We start from the raw sequence: 21539 nt of genomic DNA, 5'->3' as shown, positions 1-21539 counted from the left end.
CTAAAACATGCATGTGGAACCCAGAGTATGATTCACGGTGTGATCGGGAAACGTGTTCAAATGTGTCTCAGTTTTCGTCCCCTGTTACTCGGGTGCAACATTCCAGACGCTTTACTAACACTCTCCCCACTTGGAGAGTCAGTGTCTTTAACCTCCTGTTTGGCCCAGTTTGCAATTTCTGTGGAAAATGAACAGGAATAGGGAGAACCAATGAGAGACTAGGTGGAGGTGTATGGACGGGCAAATTTAACTCTCATTTCCCACCAGGAAGTGGAATTAACCAAAGGTTCAGCATGCCGTGCCGGAACCAAACTAGGGCCTGAAGCAATCCTGCAGTGTTGCGGCCAGCTCACAAGAAAGCGAGCTGAAGAAAGGAGCTCAGGGGCACTGTAATTCACAAACCTGCAGAGTTATAAATGACAGTTTTCGTCCAAAAATATATTGAAGGAAGGCTGCCAAGAGGACTTGAAAGCGGGGCAGAATTGCAGGAAACCGATTCCAAGAGGTAGACTGGAATTGCATGTAAAGCATAGGAAAAGAGGCAGAACGTCCACAATGATGCACTTGGCCAAAAAGGTCGTATGCGTTTTTTCCGGAATATATTCAGGAAAAAACGCATACACACTTTTGGGCCAACCAAGCAAGCTTGCAAAGGAAATCTGCACTACAATGAACTCTAAATGCCCCCCGGTCAAAAGGGACATCTGAAAAAAGTGTAAAATCCAGGAAGGCAGGACAGGCCAAGGAGAACTAGGAGCCTTCTTATGCTGATGGGCGGGATGTAAATTGCCAGCAGCCACTCTGGAGAAGTGTATGGTGTTTCCTGAAACATCCAAAAAACAAAGCAACAGAGCCTAGGGCACTTCCACTTATGGTCCTATAGCTTAGGGAAATTAAAATCAAAAAGACACAGCCACCCCAAAGTTTCGGACGGCTCTGTTTACAAGAACCTCGTTTACAGTACAAGTTCAATATCACAGAAAGCGAAAAATGGATAAAGAAGTTGTGGTACTTACGTACAATGCAATATCACTCAGCAATGAAATCTATGTCATCAGGCCCGTAGCAGCATAATGAGTGGATTCAGGTACGATGATTCTAAGTGAAATAAGTCACACAGAAAAAGAAACATCATAAGATATCACTAACACACGGAATGTAAACTTGGCTACACAGGAACTGAATTACAAAACAGAACAGGGTGTCAAATGTAGAAAACCAACTTATGCTTGCTTAAGGGGAAAGGTGAGTTGGGGTGCTGCATACAACAAGAGATTGAAATTAGCACAGATACCGTTCCATAAGCCAAATATGTAATAGACAAGAGCTACTCCTTGCTCAACGAAGTGGACTCAACACCCCATATTAAACGCCTAAGAATATACCTGACTAGTAAGAATCTTAAAACCTATGGATTTATATGTCTCCGAAAGAGAATCAAGCGTGTGTACAGTGGAATAAACGCAGCAGTGATAGGATTGGTGAGGTTCGGTGAGCAAATGCAGACCCTTTGAAGTCATATTGCATGGTACCCATTCCATGGGTCTCAACTCTCCATGTTTAAGGGATTCTTCCTTCAGCTAAAACATGCATGTGGAACCCAGAGTATGATCCACCGTGTGATCGGGAAACGTGTTCAAATGTGTCTCAGTTTTCGTCCCCTGGTACTCGGGTGCAACATTCCAGACGCTTTACTAACACTTTCCCCACTTGGAGAGTCAGTGCCTTTAACCTCCTGTTTGGCCCAGTTTGCAATTTCTGTGGAAAATGAACAGGAATAGGGAGAACCAATGAGAGACTAGGTGAAGGTGTCTGCACGGGCAAATTTAACTCTCATTTCCCACCAGGAAGAAGAATTAACCAAGAGCTCAAGATGCCATGCCGGAACCAAACTAGGGCCTGAAGCAATCCTGCGGTGTTGCGGCCAGCTCACAAGAAAGCGAGTTGAAGAAAGGAGCTCAGGGGCACTGTAATTCACAAACCTGCAGAGTTATAAATGACAGCTATCTTCCAAAAATATATTGAAGTAAGGCAGCCAAGAGGAGTTGAAAGCGAGACAGAATTGCAGGAAACCGATTTCAGGAGGTAGACTGGAATTGCATGTAAAGCATAGGAAAAGAGGCAGAACGTCCACAATGATGCACTTGGCCAAAAAGAGCGTATGCGTTTTTTCCGGAATATATTCAGGAAAAAACGCATACGCCCTTTTTGGCCAACCAAGCAAGCTTGCAAAGGAAATCTGCACTACAATGAAGTCTCACTGCCCCCTGGTCAAAAGGGCTATCTGAAAAAAGTGTAAAATCCAGAAAGGCAGGACAGGCCATGGAGAACTGGGAGCCTTGTTATGCTGATGGGCGGGATGTAAATTGCCAACACCCACTCTGGAGAAGTGTATGTTGTTTCCTGAAACATCCAAAAAACAAAGCAACAGAGCCTAGGGCACTTCCACTTATGGTCCTATAGCTTAGGGAAATTAAAATCAAAAAGACACAGCCACCCCAAAGTTTGGGCCGGCTCTGTTTACAAGAACCTCGTTTACCGTACAAGTTGAATATCACAGAAAGCGAAAAATGGATAAAGAAGTTGTGGTACTTACGTACAATGCAGTATCACACAGCAATGAAATCTATGTCATCAGGGCCGTAGCAGCATAATGAGTGGATTCAGGTACGATGATTCTAAGTGAAATAAGTCACACAGAAAAAGAAACATCATAAGGTATCACTAACACACGGAATGTAAACTTGGCTACACAGGAACTGAATTCCAAAACAGAACAGGGTCTCAAATGTAGAAAACCAACTTATGCTTGCTTAAGGGGAATGGTGAGTTGGGGTGCTGTATGAAACCAGAGATTGAAATTGGCACAGATACCGTTCCATAAGCCAAATATGTAATAGACAAGAGCTACTCCTTGCTCAACGAAGTGGACTCAACACCCCATATTAAACGCCTAAGAATATACCTGACTAGTAAGAATCTTAAAACCTATGGATTTATATGTCTCCGAAAGAGAATCAAGCGTGTGTACAGCGGCATAAGCGCAGCAGTGATAGGATTGGTGAGGTTCGATGAGCAAACGCAGACCCTTTGAAGTCATATTGCATGGTACCCATTCCATGGGTCTCAACTCTCCATGTTTAAGGGATTCTTCCTTCAGCTAAAACATGCATGTGGAACCCAGAGTATGATTCACGGTGTGATCGGGAAACGTGTTCAAATGTGTCTCAGTTTTCGTCCCCTGTTACTCGGGTGCAACATTCCAGACGCTTTACTAACACTCTCCCCACTTGGAGAGTCAGTGTCTTTAACCTCCTGTTTGGCCCAGTTTGCAATTTCTGTGGAAAATGAACAGGAATAGGGAGAACCAATGAGAGACTAGGTGGAGGTGTATGGACGGGCAAATTTAACTCTCATTTCCCACCAGGAAGTGGAATTAACCAAAGGTTCAGCATGCCGTGCCGGAACCAAACTAGGGCCTGAAGCAATCCTGCAGTGTTGCGGCCAGCTCACAAGAAAGCGAGCTGAAGAAAGGAGCTCAGGGGCACTGTAATTCACAAACCTGCAGAGTTATAAATGACAGTTTTCGTCCAAAAATATATTGAAGGAAGGCTGCCAAGAGGACTTGAAAGCGGGGCAGAATTGCAGGAAACCGATTCCAAGAGGTAGACTGGAATTGCATGTAAAGCATAGGAAAAGAGGCAGAACGTCCACAATGATGCACTTGGCCAAAAAGGGCGTATGCGTTTTTTCCGGAATATATTCAGGAAAAAACGCATACGCCCTTTTTGGCCAACCAAGCAAGCTTGCAAAGGAAATCTGCACTACAATGAAGTCTCACTGCCCCTTGTTCAAAAGGGCTATCTGAAAAAAGTGTAAAATCCAGAAAGGTAGGACAGGCCATGGAGAACTGGGAGCCTTGTTATGCTGATGGGCGGGATGTAAATTGCCAGCAGCCACTCTGGAGTAGTGTATGGTGTTTCCAGAAACATCCAAAAAACAAAGCAACAGAGCCTAGGGCATTTCCACATATGGTCCTATAGCTTAGGGAAATTAAAACCAAAAAGACACAGCCACCCCAAAGTTTGGGCCGGCTCTGTTTACAAGAACCTCGTTTACGGTACAAGTTGAATATCACAGAAAGCGAAAAATGGATAAAGAAGTTGTGGTACTTACATACAATGCAGTATCACACAGCAATGAAATCTATGTCATCAGGGCCGTAGCAGCATAATGAGTGGATTCAGGTAAGATGATTCTAAGTCACACTGAAAAAGAAACATCATAAGGTATCACTAACACACGGAATGTAAACTTGGCTACACAGGAACTGAATTACAAAACAGAACAGGGTCTCAAATGTAGAAAACCAACTTATGCTTGCTTAAGGGGAAAGGTGAGCTGCGGTGCTGCATAAAACCAGAGATTGAAATTAGCACAGATACCGTTCCGTAAGCCAAATTAGTAATAGACAAGAAGTACTCCTTGCTCAACGAAGTGAACTCAACACCCCATAATAAACGCCTAAGAATATACCTGACTAGTAAGAATCTTAAAACCTATGGATTTATATGTCTCCAAAAGAGAATCAATCGTGTGTACAGCGGCATAAACGCAGCAGTGATAGGATTGGTGAGGTTCGGTGAGCAAATGCAGACCCTTTGAAGTCATATTGCATGGTACCCATTCCATGGGTCTCAACTCTCCAGGTTTAAGGGATTCTTCCTTCAGCTAAACATGCATGTGGAACACAGAGTATGATCCACCGTGTGATCGGGAAACGTGTTCAAATGTGTCTCAGTTTTCGTCCCCTGGTACTCGGGTGCAACATTCCATACGCTTTACTAACACTCTCCCCACTTGGAGAGCCAGTGCCTTTAACCTCCTGTTTGGCCCAGTTTGCAATTTCTGCGTAAGATGAACAGGAATAGGGAGAACCAATGAGAGACTAGGTGGAGGTGTCTGGACGGGCAAATTTAACTCTCATTTCCCACCAGGAAGAGGAATTAACCAAAGGCTCAGCGTAGCATGCCAGAAGCACACTAGGGCCTGAAGCAATCCTGCGGTGTTGCGGCCAGCTCACAAGAAAGCGAGTTGAAGGAAGGAACTCAGGGGCACTGTAATTCACAAACCTGCAGAGTTATAAATGACAGCTTTCGTCCAAAAATATATTGAAGGAAGGCTGCCAAGAGGACTTGAAAGCGGGGCAGAATTGCAGGAAACCGATTTCAGGAGGTAGACTGGAATTGCATGTAAAGCATAGGAAAAGAGGCAGAACGTCCACAATGATGCACTTGGCCAAAAAGGGCGTATGCGTTTTTTCCGGAATATATTCAGGAAAAAACGCATACGCCCTTTTTGGCCAACCAAGCAAGCTTGCAAAGGAAATCTGCACTACAATGAAGTCTCACTGCCCCCTGGTCAAAAGGGCTATCTGAAAAAAGTGTAAAATCCAGAAAGGCAGGACAGGCCATGGAGAACTGGGAGCCTTGTTATGCTGATGGGCGGGATGTAAATTGCCAACACCCACTCTGGAGAAGTGTATGTTGTTTCCTGAAACATCCAAAAAACAAAGCAACAGAGCCTAGGGCACTTCCACTTATGGTCCTATAGCTTAGGGAAATTAAAATCAAAAAGACACAGCCACCCCAAAGTTTGGGCCGGCTCTGTTTACAAGAACCTCGTTTACCGTACAAGTTGAATATCACAGAAAGCGAAAAATGGATAAAGAAGTTGTGGTACTTACGTACAATGCAGTATCACACAGCAATGAAATCTATGTCATCAGGGCCGTAGCAGCATAATGAGTGGATTCAGGTACGATGATTCTAAGTGAAATAAGTCACACAGAAAAAGAAACATCATAAGGTATCACTAACACACGGAATGTAAACTTGGCTACACAGGAACTGAATTACAAAACAGAACAGGGTCTCAAATGTAGAAAACCAACTTATGCTTGCTTAAGGGGAATGGTGAGTTGGGGTGCTGTATGAAACCAGAGATTGAAATTGGCACAGATACCGTTCCATAAGCCAAATATGTAATAGACAAGAGCTACTCCTTGCTCAACGAAGTGGACTCAACACCCCATATTAAACGCCTAAGAATATACCTGACTAGTAAGAATCTTAAAACCTATGGATTTATATGTCTCCGAAAGAGAATCAAGCGTGTGTACAGCGGCATAAGCGCAGCAGTGATAGGATTGGTGAGGTTCGATGAGCAAACGCAGACCCTTTGAAGTCATATTGCATGGTACCCATTCCATGGGTCTCAACTCTCCATGTTTAAGGGATTGTTCCTTCAGCTAAAACATGCATGTGGAACCCAGAGTATGATTCACGGTGTGATCGGGAAACGTGTTCAAATGTGTCTCAGTTTTCGTCCCCTGTTACTCGGGTGCAACATTCCAGACGCTTTACTAACACTCTCCCCACTTGGAGAGTCAGTGTCTTTAACCTCCTGTTTGGCCCAGTTTGCAATTTCTGTGGAAAATGAACAGGAATAGGGAGAACCAATGAGAGACTAGGTGGAGGTGTATGGACGGGCAAATTTAACTCTCATTTCCCACCAGGAAGTGGAATTAACCAAAGGTTCAGCATGCCGTGCCGGAACCAAACTAGGGCCTGAAGCAATCCTGCAGTGTTGCGGCCAGCTCACAAGAAAGCGAGCTGAAGAAAGGAGCTCAGGGGCACTGTAATTCACAAACCTGCAGAGTTATAAATGACAGTTTTCGTCCAAAAATATATTGAAGGAAGGCTGCCAAGAGGACTTGAAAGCGGGGCAGAATTGCAGGAAACCGATTCCAAGAGGTAGACTGGAATTGCATGTAAAGCATAGGAAAAGAGGCAGAACGTCCACAATGATGCACTTGGCCAAAAAGGTCGTATGCGTTTTTTCCGGAATATATTCAGGAAAAAACGCATACGCCCTTTTTGGCCAACCAAGCAAGCTTGCAAAGGAAATCTGCACTACAATGAAGTCTCACTGCCCCCCGGTCAAAAGGGACATCTGAAAAAAGTGTAAAATCCAGAAAGGCAGGACAGGCCAAGGAGAACTAGGAGCCTTCTTATGCTGATGGGCGGGATGTAAATTGCCAGCAGCCACTCTGGAGAAGTGTATGGTGTTTCCTGAAACATCCAAAAAACAAAGCAACAGAGCCTAGGGCACTTCCACTTATGGTCCTATAGCTTAGGGAAATTAAAATCAAAAAGACACAGCCACCCCAAAGATTGGGACGGCTCTGTTTACAAGAACCTCGTTTACAGTACAAGTTCAATATCACAGAAAGCGAAAAATGGATAAAGAAGTTGTGGTACTTACGTACAATGCAATATCACTCAGCAATGAAATCTATGTCATCAGGCCCGTAGCAGCATAATGAGTGGATTCAGGTACGATGATTCTAAGTGAAATAAGTCACACAGAAAAAGAAACATCATAAGATATCACTACTACACGAAATGTAAACTTGGCTACAGAATAACTGAATTACAAAACAGAACAGGGTGTCAAATGTAGAAAACCAACTTATGCTTGCTTAAGGGTAAAGGTGAGTTGGGGTGCTGCATACAACAAGAGATTGAAATTAGCACAGATACCGTTCCATAAGCCAAATATGTAATAGACAAGAGCTACTCCTTGCTCAACGAAGTGGACTCAACACCCCATATTAAACGCCTAAGAATATACCTGACTAGTAAGAATCTTAAAACCTATGGATTTATATGTCTCCGAAAGAGAATCAAGCGTGTGTACAGTGGAATAAACGCAGCAGTGATAGGATTGGTGAGGTTCGGTGAGCAAATGCAGACCCTTTGAAGTCATATTGCATGGTACCCATTCCATGGGTCTCAACTCTCCATGTTTAAGGGATTCTTCCTTCAGCTAAAACATGCATGTGGAACCCAGAGTATGATCCACCGTGTGATCGGAAAACGTGTTCAAATGTGTCTCAGTTTTCGTCCCCTGGTACTCGGGTGCAACATTCCAGACGCTTTACTAACACTCTCCCCACTTGGAGAGTCGGTGCCTTTAACCTCCTGTTTGGCCCAGTTTGCAATTTCTGCGGAAGATGAACAGGAAGAGGGAGAACCAAGGAGAGACTAGCTGGAGGTGTCTGGACGGGCAAATTTAACTCTCATTTCCCACCAGGAAGATAAATGAACCAAGAGCTCAAGATGCCATGCCGGAACCAAACTAGGGCCTGAAGCAATCCTGCGGTGTTGCGGCCAGCTCACAAGAAAGCGAGTTGAAGAAAGGAGCTCAGGGGCACTGTAATTCACAAACCTGCAGAGTTATAAATGACAGCTATCTTCCAAAAATATATTGAAGTAAGGCAGCCAAGAGGAGTTGAAAGCGAGACAGAATTGCAGGAAACCGATTTCAGGAGGTAGACTGGAATTGCATGTAAAGCATAGGAAAAGAGGCAGAACGTCCACAATGATGCACTTGGCCAAAAAGGGCGTATGCGTTTTTTCCGGAATATATTCAGGAAAAAACGCATACGCCCTTTTTGGCCAACCAAGCAAGCTTGCAAAGGAAATCTGCACTACAATGAAGTCTCACTGCCCCCTGGTCAAAAGGGCTATCTGAAAAAAGTGTAAAATCCAGAAAGGCAGGACAGGCCATGGAGAACTGGGAGCCTTGTTATGCTGATGGGCGGGATGTAAATTGCCAACACCCACTCTGGAGAAGTGTATGTTTTTTCCTGAAACATCCAAAAAACAAAGCAACAGAGCCTAGGGCACTTCCACTTATGGTCCTATAGCTTAGGGAAATTAAAATCAAAAAGACACAGCCACCCCAAAGTTTGGGCCGGCTCTGTTTACAAGAACCTCGTTTACCGTACAAGTTGAATATCACAGAAAGCGAAAAATGGATAAAGAAGTTGTGGTACTTACGTACAATGCAGTATCACACAGCAATGAAATCTATGTCATCAGGGCCGTAGCAGCATAATGAGTGGATTCAGGTACGATGATTCTAAGTGAAATAAGTCACACAGAAAAAGAAACATCATAAGGTATCACTAACACACGGAATGTAAACTTGGCTACACAGGAACTGAATTACAAAACAGAACAGGGTCTCAAATGTAGAAAACCAACTTATGCTTGCTTAAGGGGAATGGTGAGTTGGGGTGCTGTATGAAACCAGAGATTGAAATTGGCACAGATACAGTTCCATAAGCCAAATATGTAATAGACAAGAGCTACTCCTTGCTCAACGAAGTGGACTCAACACCCCATATTAAACGCCTAAGAATATACCTGACTAGTAAGAATCTTAAAACCTATGGATTTATATGTCTCCGAAAGAGAATCAAGCGTGTGTACAGCGGCATAAGCGCAGCAGTGATAGGATTGGTGAGGTTCGATGAGCAAACGCAGACCCTTTGAAGTCATATTGCATGGTACCCATTCCATGGGTCTCAACTCTCCATGTTTAAGGGATTCTTCCTTCAGCTAAAACATGCATGTGGAACCCAGAGTATGATTCACGGTGTGATCGGGAAACGTGTTCAAATGTGTCTCAGTTTTCGTCCCCTGTTACTCGGGTGCAACATTCCAGACGCTTTACTAACACTCTCCCCACTTGGAGAGTCAGTGTCTTTAACCTCCTGTTTGGCCCAGTTTGCAATTTCTGTGGAAAATGAACAGGAATAGGGAGAACCAATGAGAGACTAGGTGGAGGTGTATGGACGGGCAAATTTAACTCTCATTTCCCACCAGGAAGTGGAATTAACCAAAGGTTCAGCATGCCGTGCCGGAACCAAACTAGGGCCTGAAGCAATCCTGCAGTGTTGCGGCCAGCTCACAAGAAAGCGAGCTGAAGAAAGGAGCTCAGGGGCACTGTAATTCACAAACCTGCAGAGTTATAAATGACAGTTTTCGTCCAAAAATATATTGAAGGAAGGCTGCCAAGAGGACTTGAAAGCGGGGCAGAATTGCAGGAAACCGATTCCAAGAGGTAGACTGGAATTGCATGTAAAGCATAGGAAAAGAGGCAGAACGTCCACAATGATGCACTTGGCCAAAAAGGTCGTATGCGTTTTTTCCGGAATATATTCAGGAAAAAACGCATACGCCCTTTTTGGCCAACCAAGCAAGCTTCCAAAGGAAATCTGCACTACAATGAAGTCTCACTGCCCCTGGTCAAAAGGGCTATCTGAAAAAAGTGTAAAATCCAGAAAGGCAAGACAGGCCATGGAGAACTGGGAGCCTTGTTATGCTGATGGGCGGGATGTAAATTGCCAACACCCACTCTGGAGAAGTGTATGTTGTTTCCTGAAACATCCAAAAAACAAAGCAACAGAGCCTAGGGCACTTCCACTTATGGTCCTATAGCTTAGGGAAATTAAAATCAAAAAGACACAGCCACCCCAAAGTTTGGGCCGGCTCTGTTTACAAGAACCTCGTTTACGGTACAAGTTGAATATCACAGAAAGCGAAAAATGGATAAAGAAGTTGTGGTACTTACGTACAATGCAGTATCACACAGCAATGAAATCTATGTCATCAGGGCCGTAGCAGCATAATGAGTGGATTCAGGTACGATGACTCTAAGTGAAATAAGTCACACAGAAAAAGAAACATCATAAGGTATCACTAACACAGGGAATGTAAACTTGGCTACACAGGAACTGAATTACAAAACAGAACAGGGTCTCAAATGTAGAAAACAAACTTATGCTTGCTTAAGGGGAAGGGTGAGTTGGGGTGCGGCATAAAACCAGAGATTGAAATTAGCACAGATACCGTTCCATAAGCCAAATATGTAATAGACAAGAGCTACTCCTTGCTCAACGAAGTGGACTCAACACCCCATATTAAACGCCTAAGAATATACCTGACTAGTAAGAATCATAAAATCTATGCATTTATATGTCTCCGAAAGAGAATCAAGCATGTGTACAGCGGCATAAACGCAGCAGTGATAGGACTGGTGAGGTTCGGTGAGCAAATGCAGACTCTTTGAAGTCATATTGCATGGTACCCATTCCATGGGTCTCAACTCTCCATGTTTAAGGGATTCTTCCTTCAGCTAAAACATGCATGTGGAACCCAGAGTATGATCCACCGTGTGATCGGGAAACGTGTTCAAATGTGTCTCAGTTTTCGTCCCCTGGTACTCGGGTGCAACATTCCAGACGCTTTACTAACACTCTCCCCACTTCGAGAGTCAGTGCCTTTAACCTCCTGTTTGGCCCAGTTTGCAATTTCTGCAGAAAATGAACAGGAATAGGGAGAACCAATGAGAGACTAGCTGGAGGTGTCTGGACGGGCAAATTTAACTCTCATTTCCCACCAGGAAGAGGAATTAACCAAAAGCTCAGCGTGCCATGCCGGAACCACACTAGGGCCAGAAGCAATCCTGCGGTGTTGCGGCCAGCTCACAAGAAAGCGAGTTGAAGAAAGGAGCTCAGGGGCACTGTAATTCACAAACCTGCAGAGTTATAAATGACAGCTATCTTCCAAAAATATATTGAAGGAAGGCTGCCAAGAGGAGTTGAAAGCGGGGCAGAATTGCAGGAAACCGATTTCAGGAGGTAGACTGGAATTGCATGTAAATCATAGGAAAAGAGGCAGAACGTCCACAATGATGCACTTGGCCAAAAAGGGCGTATGCGTTTTTTCCCAGGAAAAAACGCATACGCCCTTTTTGGCCAACGAAGCAAGCTTGCAAAGGAAATCTGCACTACAATGAAGTCTCACTGCCCCCGGTCAAAAGGGCCATCTGAAAAAAGTGTAAAATCCAGAAAGGCAGGACAGGCCATGGAGAACTGGGAGCCTTGTTATGCTGATGGGCGGGATGTAAATTGCCAACAGCCACTCTGGAGAAGTGTATGGTGTTTCCTGAAACATCCAAAAAACAAAGCAACAGAGCCTAGGGCACTTCCACTTATGGTCCTATAGCTTAGGGAAATTAAAATCAAAAAGACACAGCCACCCAAAAGTTTCGGCCGGCTCTGGTTACAAGAACCTCCTTTACGGTACAAGTTCAATATCACAGAAAGCGAAAAATGGATAAAGAAGTTGTGGTACTTACGTACAATGCAATATCACTCAGCAATGAAATCTATGTCATCAGGCCCGTAGCAGCATAATGAGTGGATTCAGGTACGATGATTCTAACTGAAATAAGTCACACAGAAAAAGAAACATCATAAGATGTCACTACTACACGGAATGTAAACTTGGCTACACAGGAACTGAATTACAAAACAGAACAGGGTCTCAAATGTAGAAAACCAACTTATGCTTTCTTAAGGTGAAAGGTGACTTGGGGTGCGGCATAAAACCAGAGATTGAAATTAGCACAGATACCGTTCCATAAGCCAAATATGTAATAGACAAGAGCTACTCCTTGCTCAACGAAGTGGACTCAACACCCCATATTAAACGCCTAACAATATACCTGACTAGTAAGAATCTTAAAACCTATGGATTTATATGTCTCCGAAAGAGAATCAAGCCTGTGTACAGCGGCATAAATGCAGCAGTGATAGGATTGGTGAGGTTCGGTGAGCAAATGCAGACCCTTTGAAGTCATATTTCATGGTACCCATTCCATGGGTCACAACTCTCCATGTTTAAGGGATTCTTCCTTCAGCTAAAACATGCATGTGGAACCCAGAGTACGATCCACCGTGTGATCGGAAAACGTGTTCAAATGTGTCTCATTTTTCGTACCCTGGTACTCCGGTGCAACATTCCAGACGCTTTAGTAACACTATCGCCACTTGGAGAGTCAATGCCTTTAACCTCCTGTTTGGCCCATTTTGCAATTTCTGCGTAAGATGAACAGGAATAGGGAGAACCAATGAGAGACTAGGTGGAGGTGTCTGGACGGGCAAATTTAACTCTCATTTCCCACCAGGAACAGGAATTAATCAAAGGCTCAGCGTGGCATTCCAGAAGCACACTACGGTCTGAAGCAATCTTGTGGTGTTGCGGCCAGCTCACAAGAAAGCGAGTTGAAGAAAGGAACTCAGGGGCACTGTAATTCACAAACCTGCAGAGTTATAAATGACAGCTATCTTCCAAAAATATATTGAAGTAAGGCTGCCAAGAGGACTTGAAAGCGGGGCAGAATTGCAGGAAACCGATTTCAGGAGGTAGACTGGAATTGCATGTAAAGCATAGGAAAAGAGGCAGAACGTCCACAATGATGCACTTGGCCAAAAAGGGCGTATGCGTTTTTTCCTGAATATATTCAGGAAAAAACGCATACGCCCTTTTTGGCCAACCAAGCAAGGTTGCAAAGGAAATCTGCACTACAATGAAGTCTCACTGCCCCCCGGTCAAAAGGGCTATCTGAAAAAAGTGTAAAATCCAGAAAGGCAGGACAGGCCATGGAGAACTGGGAGCCTTGTTATGCTGATGGGCGGGATGTAAATTGCCAACAGCCACTCTGGAGAAGTGTATGGTGTTTCCTGAAACATCAAAAAAACAAAGCAACAGAGCCTAGGGCACTTCCACTTATGGTTCTATAGCTTAGGGAAATTAAAATCAAAAAGACACAACCACCCCAAAGTTTGGGCCGGCTGTGTTTACAAGAACCTTGTTTACTGTAGAAGTTCAATATCACAGAAAGTGAAAAATGGATAAAGAAGTTGTGGTACTTACGTACAATGCAATATCACTCAGCAATGAAATCTATGTCATCAGGCCCATAGCAGCATAATGAGTGGATTCAGGTATGATGATTCTAAGTGAAATAAGTCACACAGAAAAAGAAACATTATAAGATATCACTAATACACGGAATGTAAACTTGGCTACACAGGAACTGAATTACAAAACAGAACAGGGTCTCAAATGTAGAAAACCAACTTATGCTTGCTTAAGGGCAAAGGTGAGTTGGGGTGGGGCATAAAACCAGAGATTGAAATTAGCACAGATACCGTTCCATAAGCCAAATATGTAATAGACAAGAGCTACTCCTTGCTCAACGAAGTGGACTCAACACCCCATATTAAACGCCTAAGAATATAACTGACTAGTAAGAATCTTATAACCTACGGATTTATATGTCTTCGAAAGAGAATCAAGAGTGTGTACAGTGGCATAAATGCAGCAGTGATAGGATTGGTGAGGTTCGGTGAGCAAATGCAGACCCTTTGAAGTCATATTGCATGGTACCCATTCCATGGGTCTCAACTCTCCATGTTAAAGGGATTCTTCCTTCAGCTAAAACATGCATGTGGAACCCAGAGTACGATCCACCGTGTGATCGGAAAACGTGTTCAAATGTGTCTCAGTTTTCGTCCCCTGGTACTCGGGTTCAACATTCCAGATGATTTACTAACAATCGCCCCATTTGGAGAGTCAGTGCCTTTAACCTCCTGTTTGGCCCAGTTTGCAATTTCTGCGCAAGATGAACAGGAAGAGCGAGAACGAATGACAGACTAGCTGGAGGTGTCTGGACGGGCAAATTTAACTCTCATTTCCCACCAGGAAGAGGAATTAACCAAAGGCTCAGCATACGATGCCGGAACCACACTAAGGCCTGAAGCAATCCTGCGGTGTTGCGGCCAGCTCACAAGAAAGCGAGTTGAAGAAAGGAGCTCAGGGGCACTGTAATTCACAAACCTGCAGAGTTATAAATGACAGCTATCGTCCAAAAATATATTGAAGGAAGGCTGCCAAGAGGACTTGAAACCAGGGCAGAATTGCAGGAAACCGATTTCAGGAGGTAGACTGGAATTGCATGTAAAGCATAGGAAAAGAGGCAGAACGTCCAGAATGATGCACTTGGCCAAAAAGGGCGTATGCGTTTTTTCCTGAATATATTCAGGAAAAAACGCATACGCCCTTTTTGGCCAACCAAGCAAGCTTGCAAAGGAAATCTGCACTACAATGAAGTCTCACTGCCCCCCAGTCAAAAGGGCTATCTGAAAAAAGTGTAAAATCCAGAAAGGCAGGACAGGCCATGGAGAACTGGGAGCCTTGTTATGCTGATGGGCGGGATGTAAATTGCCAACAGCCACTCTGGAGAAGTGTATGTTGTTTCCTGAAACATCCAAAAAACAAAGCAACAGAGACTAGGTCACTTCCACATATGGTCCTATAGCTTAGGGAAATTAAAATCAAAACGACACAGCCACCCCAAAGTTTGGGCCGGCTCTGTTTACAAGAACGTCATTTACGGTACAAGTTGAATATCACAGAAAGCGAAAAATGGATAAAGAAGTTGTGGTACTTACGTACAATGCAATATCACTCAGCAATGAAATCTATGTCATCAGGCCCGTAGCAGCATAATGAGTGAATTCAGGTACGATGATTCTAAGTGAAATAAGTCACACAGAAAAAGAAACATCATAAGATATCACTACTACACGGAATGTAAACTTGGCTACACAGGAACTGAATTACAAAACAGAACAGGGTGTCAAATGTAGAAACGCAACTTATGCTTGCTTAAGGGGAAAGGTGAGTTGGGGTGCTGCATAAAACGAGAGATTGAAATTAGCACAGATACCGTTCTGTAAGCCAAATATATAATAGACAAGATCTACTCCTTGCTCAACGAAGTGGACTCAACACCCCATAATAAATGCCTAAGAATATATCTGACTAGAAAGAATCTTAAAACCTATGGATTTATATGTCTCCAAAAGAGAATCAAGCGTGTGTACAGCGGCATAAACGCAGCAGTGATAGGATTGGTGAGGTTCGGTGAGCAAATGCAGACCCTTTGAAGTCATATTGCATGGTACCCATTCCATGGGTCTCAACTCTCCATGTTTAAGGGATTCTTCCTTCAGCTAAAACATGCATGTGGAACCCAGAGTATGATCCACCGTGTGATCGGAAAACGTGTTCAAATGTGTCTCAGTTTTCGTCACCTGGTACTCGGGTGCAACATTCCAGACGCTTTACTAACACTCTCCCCACTTGGAGAGTCGTTGCCTTTAACCTCCTGTTTGGCCCAGTTTGCAATTTCTGTGGAACATGAACAGGAATAGGGAGAACCAATGAGAGACTAGGTGGAGGTGTCTGGACGGGCAAATTTAACTATCATTTCCCACCAGGAAGAGGAATTAACCAAAGGCTCAACATGCCATGCCGGAACCAAACTAGGGCCTGAAGCAATCCTGCGGTGTTGCGGCCAGCTCACAAGAAAGCGAGTTGAAGAAAGGAGCTCAGGGGCACTGTAATTCACAAACCTGCAGAGTTATAAATGACAGCTATCTTCCAAAAATATATTGAAGTAAGGCAGCCAAGAATACTTGAAAGCGGGGCAGAATTGCAGGAAACCGATTTCAGGAGGTAGACTGGAATTGCATGTAAAGCATAGGAAAAGAGGCAGAACGTCCAGAATGATGCACTTGGCCAAAAAGGGCGTATGCGTTTTTTCCTGAATATATTCAGGAAAAAACGCATACGCCCTTTTTGGCCAACCAAGCAAGTTTGCAAAGGAAATCTGCACTACAATGAAGTCTCACTGCCCCCTGGTCAAAAGGGCCATCTGAAAAAAGTGTAAAATCCAGAAAGGCAGGACAGGCCATGGAGAACTGGGAGCCTTGTTATGCTGATGGGCGGGATGTAAATTGCCAGCAGCCACTCTGGAGAAGTGTATGGTGTTTCCTGAAACATCCAAAAAACAAAGCAACAGAGCCTAGGGCACTTCCACTTATGGTCCTATAGCTTAGGGAAATTAAAATCAAAAAGACACAGCCACCCCAAAGTTTGGGACGGCTCTGTTTACAAGAACCTCGTTTACAGTACAAGTTGAATATCACAGAAAGCGAAAAATGGATAAAGAAGTTGTGGTACTTACGTACAATGCAATATCACTCAGCAATGAAATCTATGTCATCAGGCCCGTAGCAGCATAATGAGTGGATTCAGGTACGATGATTCTAAGTGAAATAAGTCACACAGAAAAAGAAACATCATAAGATATCACTACTACACGGAATGTAAACTTGGCTACACAGGAACTGAATTACAAAACAGAACAGGGTCTCAAATGTAGAAAACCAACTTATGCTTGCTTAAGGGGAATGGTGAGTTGGGGTGCTGTATGAAACCAGAGATTAAAATTGGCACAGATATCGTTCCATAAGCCAAATATGTAATAGACAAGAGCTACTCCTTGCTCAACGAAGTGGACTCAACACCCCATATTAAACGCCTAAGAATATACCTGACTAGTAAGAATCTTAAAACCTATGGATTTATATGTCTCCGAAAGAGAATCAAGCGTGTGTACAGCGGCATAAGCGCAGCAGTGATAGGATTGGTGAGGTTCGATGAGCAAACGCAGACCCTTTGAAGTCATATTGCATGGTACCCATTCCATGGGTCTCAACTCTCCATGTTTAAGGGATTCTTCCTTCAGCTAAAACATGCATGTGGAACCCAGAGTATGATTCACGGTGTGATCGGGAAACGTGTTCAAATGTGTCTCAGTTTTCGTCCCCTGTTACTCGGGTGCAACATTCCAGACGCTTTACTAACACTCTCCCCACTTGGAGAGTCAGTGTCTTTAACCTCCTGTTTGGCCCAGTTTGCAATTTCTGTGGAAAATGAACAGGAATAGGGAGAACCAATGAGAGACTAGGTGGAGGTGTATGGACGGGCAAATTTAACTCTCATTTCCCACCAGGAAGTGGAATTAACCAAAGGTTCAGCATGCCGTGACGGAACCAAACTAGGGCCTGAAGCAATCCTGCAGTGTTGCGGCCAGCTCACAAGAAAGCGAGCTGAAGAAAGGAGCTCAGGGGCACTGTAATTCACAAACCTGCAGAGTTATAAATGACAGTTTTCGTCCAAAAATATATTGAAGGAAGGCTGCCAAGAGGACTTGAAAGCGGGGCAGAATTGCAGGAAACCGATTCCAAGAGGTAGACTGGAATTGCATGTAAAGCATAGGAAAAGAGGCAGAACGTCCACAATGATGCACTTGGCCAAAAAGGTCGTATGCGTTTTTTCCGGAATATATTCAGGAAAAAACGCATACGCCCTTTTTGGCCAACCAAGAAAGCTTGCAAAGGAAATCTGCACTACAATGAAGTCTCACTGCCCCTTGTTCAAAAGGGCTATCTGAAAAAAGTGTAAAATCCAGAAAGGTAGGACAGGCCATGGAGAACTGGGAGCCTTGTTATGCTGATGGGCGGGATGTAAATTGCCAGCAGCCACTCTGGAGTAGTGTATGGTGTTTCCAGAAACATCCAAAAAACAAAGCAACAGAGCCTAGGGCATTTCCACATATGGTCCTATAGCTTAGGGAAATTAAAACCAAAAAGACACAGCCACCCCAAAGTTTGGGCCGGCTCTGTTTACAAGAACCTCGTTTACGGTACAAGTTGAATATCACAGAAAGCGAAAAATGGATAAAGAAGTTGTGGTACTTACATACAATGCAGTATCACACAGCAATGAAATCTATGTCATCAGGGCCGTAGCAGCATAATGAGTGGATTCAGGTAAGATGATTCTAAGTCACACTGAAAAAGAAACATCATAAGGTATCACTAACACACGGAATGTAAACTTGGCTACACAGGAACTGAATTACAAAACAGAACAGGGTCTCAAATGTAGAAAACCAACTTATGCTTGCTTAAGGGGAAAGGTGAGCTGGGGTGCTGCATAAAACCAGAGATTGAAATTAGCACAGATACCGTTCCGTAAGCCAAATTAGTAATAGACAAGAAGTACTCCTTGCTCAACGAAGTGAACTCAACACCCCATAATAAACGCCTAAGAATATACCTGACTAGTAAGAATCTTAAAACCTATGGATTTATATGTCTCCAAAAGAGAATCAATCGTGTGTACAGCGGCATAAACGCAGCAGTGATAGGATTGGTGAGGTTCGGTGAGCAAATGCAGACCCTTTGAAGTCATATTGCATGGTACCCATTCCATGGGTCTCAACTCTCCAGGTTTAAGGGATTCTTCCTTCAGCTAAACATGCATGTGGAACACAGAGTATGATCCACCGTGTGATCGGGAAACGTGTTCAAATGTGTCTCAGTTTTCGTCCCCTGGTACTCGGGTGCAACATTCCATACGCTTTACTAACACTCTCCCCACTTGGAGAGTCAGTGCCTTTAACCTCCTGTTTGGCCCAGTTTGCAATTTCTGCGTAAGATGAACAGGAATAGGGAGAACCAATGAGAGACTAGGTGGAGGTGTCTGGACGGGCAAATTTAACTCTCATTTCCCACCGGGAAGAGGAATTAACCAAAGGCTCAGCGTAGCATGCCAGAAGCACACTAGGGCCTGAAGCAATCCTGCGGTGTTGCGGCCAGCTCACAAGAAAGCGAGTTGAAGGAAGGAACTCAGGGGCACTGTAATTCACAAACCTGCAGAGTTATAAATGACAGCTTTCGTCCAAAAATATATTGAAGGAAGGCTGCCAAGAGGACTTGAAAGCGGGGCAGAATTGCAGGAAACCGATTTCAGGAGGTAGACTGGAATTGCATGTAAAGCATAGGAAAAGAGGCAGAACGTCCACAATGATGCACTTGGCCAAAAAGGGCGTATGCGTTTTTTCCGGAATATATTCAGGAAAAAACGCATACGCCCTTTTTGGCCAACCAAGCAAGCTTGCAAAGGAAATCTGCACTACAATGAAGTCTCACTGCCCCCTGGTCAAAAGGGCTATCTGAAAAAAGTGTAAAATCCAGAAAGGCAGGACAGGCCATGGAGAACTGGGAGCCTTGTTATGCTGATGGGCGGGATGTAAATTGCCAACACCCACTCTGGAGAAGTGTATGTTGTTTCCTGAAACATCCAAAAAACAAAGCAACAGAGCCTAGGGCACTTCCACTTATGGTCCTATAGCTTAGGGAAATTAAAATCAAAAAGACACAGCCACCCCAAAGTTTGGGCCGGCTCTGTTTACAAGAACCTCGTTTACCGTACAAGTTGAATATCACAGAAAGCGAAAAATGGATAAAGAAGTTGTGGTACTTACGTACAATGCAGTATCACACAGCAATGAAATCTATGTCATCAGGGCCGTAGCAGCATAATGAGTGGATTCAGGTACGATGATTCTAAGTGAAATAAGTCACACAGAAAAAGAAACATCATAAGGTATCACTAACACACGGAATGTAAACTTGGCTACACAGGAACTGAATTACAAAACAGAACAGGGTCTCAAATGTAGAAAACCAACTTATGCTTGCTTAAGGGGAATGGTGAGTTGGGGTGCTGTATGAAACCAGAGATTGAAATTGGCACAGATACCGTTCCATAAGCCAAATATGTAATAGACAAGAGCTACTCCTTGCTCAACGAAGTGGACTCAACACCCCATATTAAACGCCTAAGAATATACCTGACTAGTAAGAATCTTAAAACCTATGGATTTATATGTCTCCGAAAGAGAATCAAGCGTGTGTACAGCGGCATAAGCGCAGCAGTGATAGGATTGGTGAGGTTCTATGAGCAAACGCAGACCCTTTGAAGTCATATTGCATGGTACCCATTCCATGGGTCTCAACTCTCCATGTTTAAGGGATTCTTCCTTCAGCTAAAACATGCATGTGGAACCCAGAGTATGATTCACGGTGTGATCGGGAAACGTGTTCAAATGTGTCTCAGTTTTCGTCCCCTGTTACTCGGGTGCAACATTCCAGACGCTTTACTAACACTCTCCCCACTTGGAGAGTCAGTGTCTTTAACCTCCTGTTTGGCCCAGTTTGCAATTTCTGTGGAAAATGAACAGGAATAGGGAGAACCAATGAGAGACTAGGTGGAGGTGTATGGACGGGCAAATTTAACTCTCATTTCCCACCAGGAAGTGGAATTAACCAAAGGTTCAGCATGCCGTGCCGGAACCAAACTAGGGCCTGAAGCAATCCTGCAGTGTTGCGGCCAGCTCACAAGAAAGCGAGCTGAAGAAAGGAGCTCAGGGGCACTGTAATTCACAAACCTGCAGAGTTATAAATGACAGTTTTCGTCCAAAAATATATTGAAGGAAGGCTGCCAAGAGGACTTGAAAGCGGGGCAGAATTGCAGGAAACCGATTCCAAGAGGTAGACTGGAATTGCATGTAAAGCATAGGAAAAGAGGCAGAACGTCCACAATGATGCACTTGGCCAAAAAGGTCGTATGCGTTTTTTCCGGAATATATTCAGGAAAAAACGCATACGCCCTTTTTAGCCAACCAAGCAAGCTTGCAAAGGAAATCTGCACTACAATGAAGTCTCACTGCCCCCCGGTCAAAAGGGACATCTGAAAAAAGTGTAAAATCCAGAAAGGCAGGACAGGCCAAGGAGAACTAGGAGCCTTCTTATGCTGATGGGCGGGATGTAAATTGCCAGCAGCCACTCTGGAGAAGTGTATGGTGTTTCCTGAAACATCCAAAAAACAAAGCAACAGAGCCTAGGGCACTTCCACTTATGGTCCTATAGCTTAGGGAAATTAAAATCAAAAAGACACAGCCACCCCAAAGATTGGGACGGCTCTGTTTACAAGAACCTCGTTTACAGTACAAGTTCAATATCACAGAAAGCGAAAAATGGATAAAGAAGTTGTGGTACTTACGTACAATGCAATATC

This window comes from Leucopleurus acutus, assembly GCF_964270905.1.
Source record: "Leucopleurus acutus genome assembly, chromosome: 4".
Classification (NCBI taxonomy): Eukaryota; Metazoa; Chordata; class Mammalia; order Artiodactyla; family Delphinidae; genus Leucopleurus; species Leucopleurus acutus.
Note: the sequence above shows the minus strand (reverse complement) of the source record.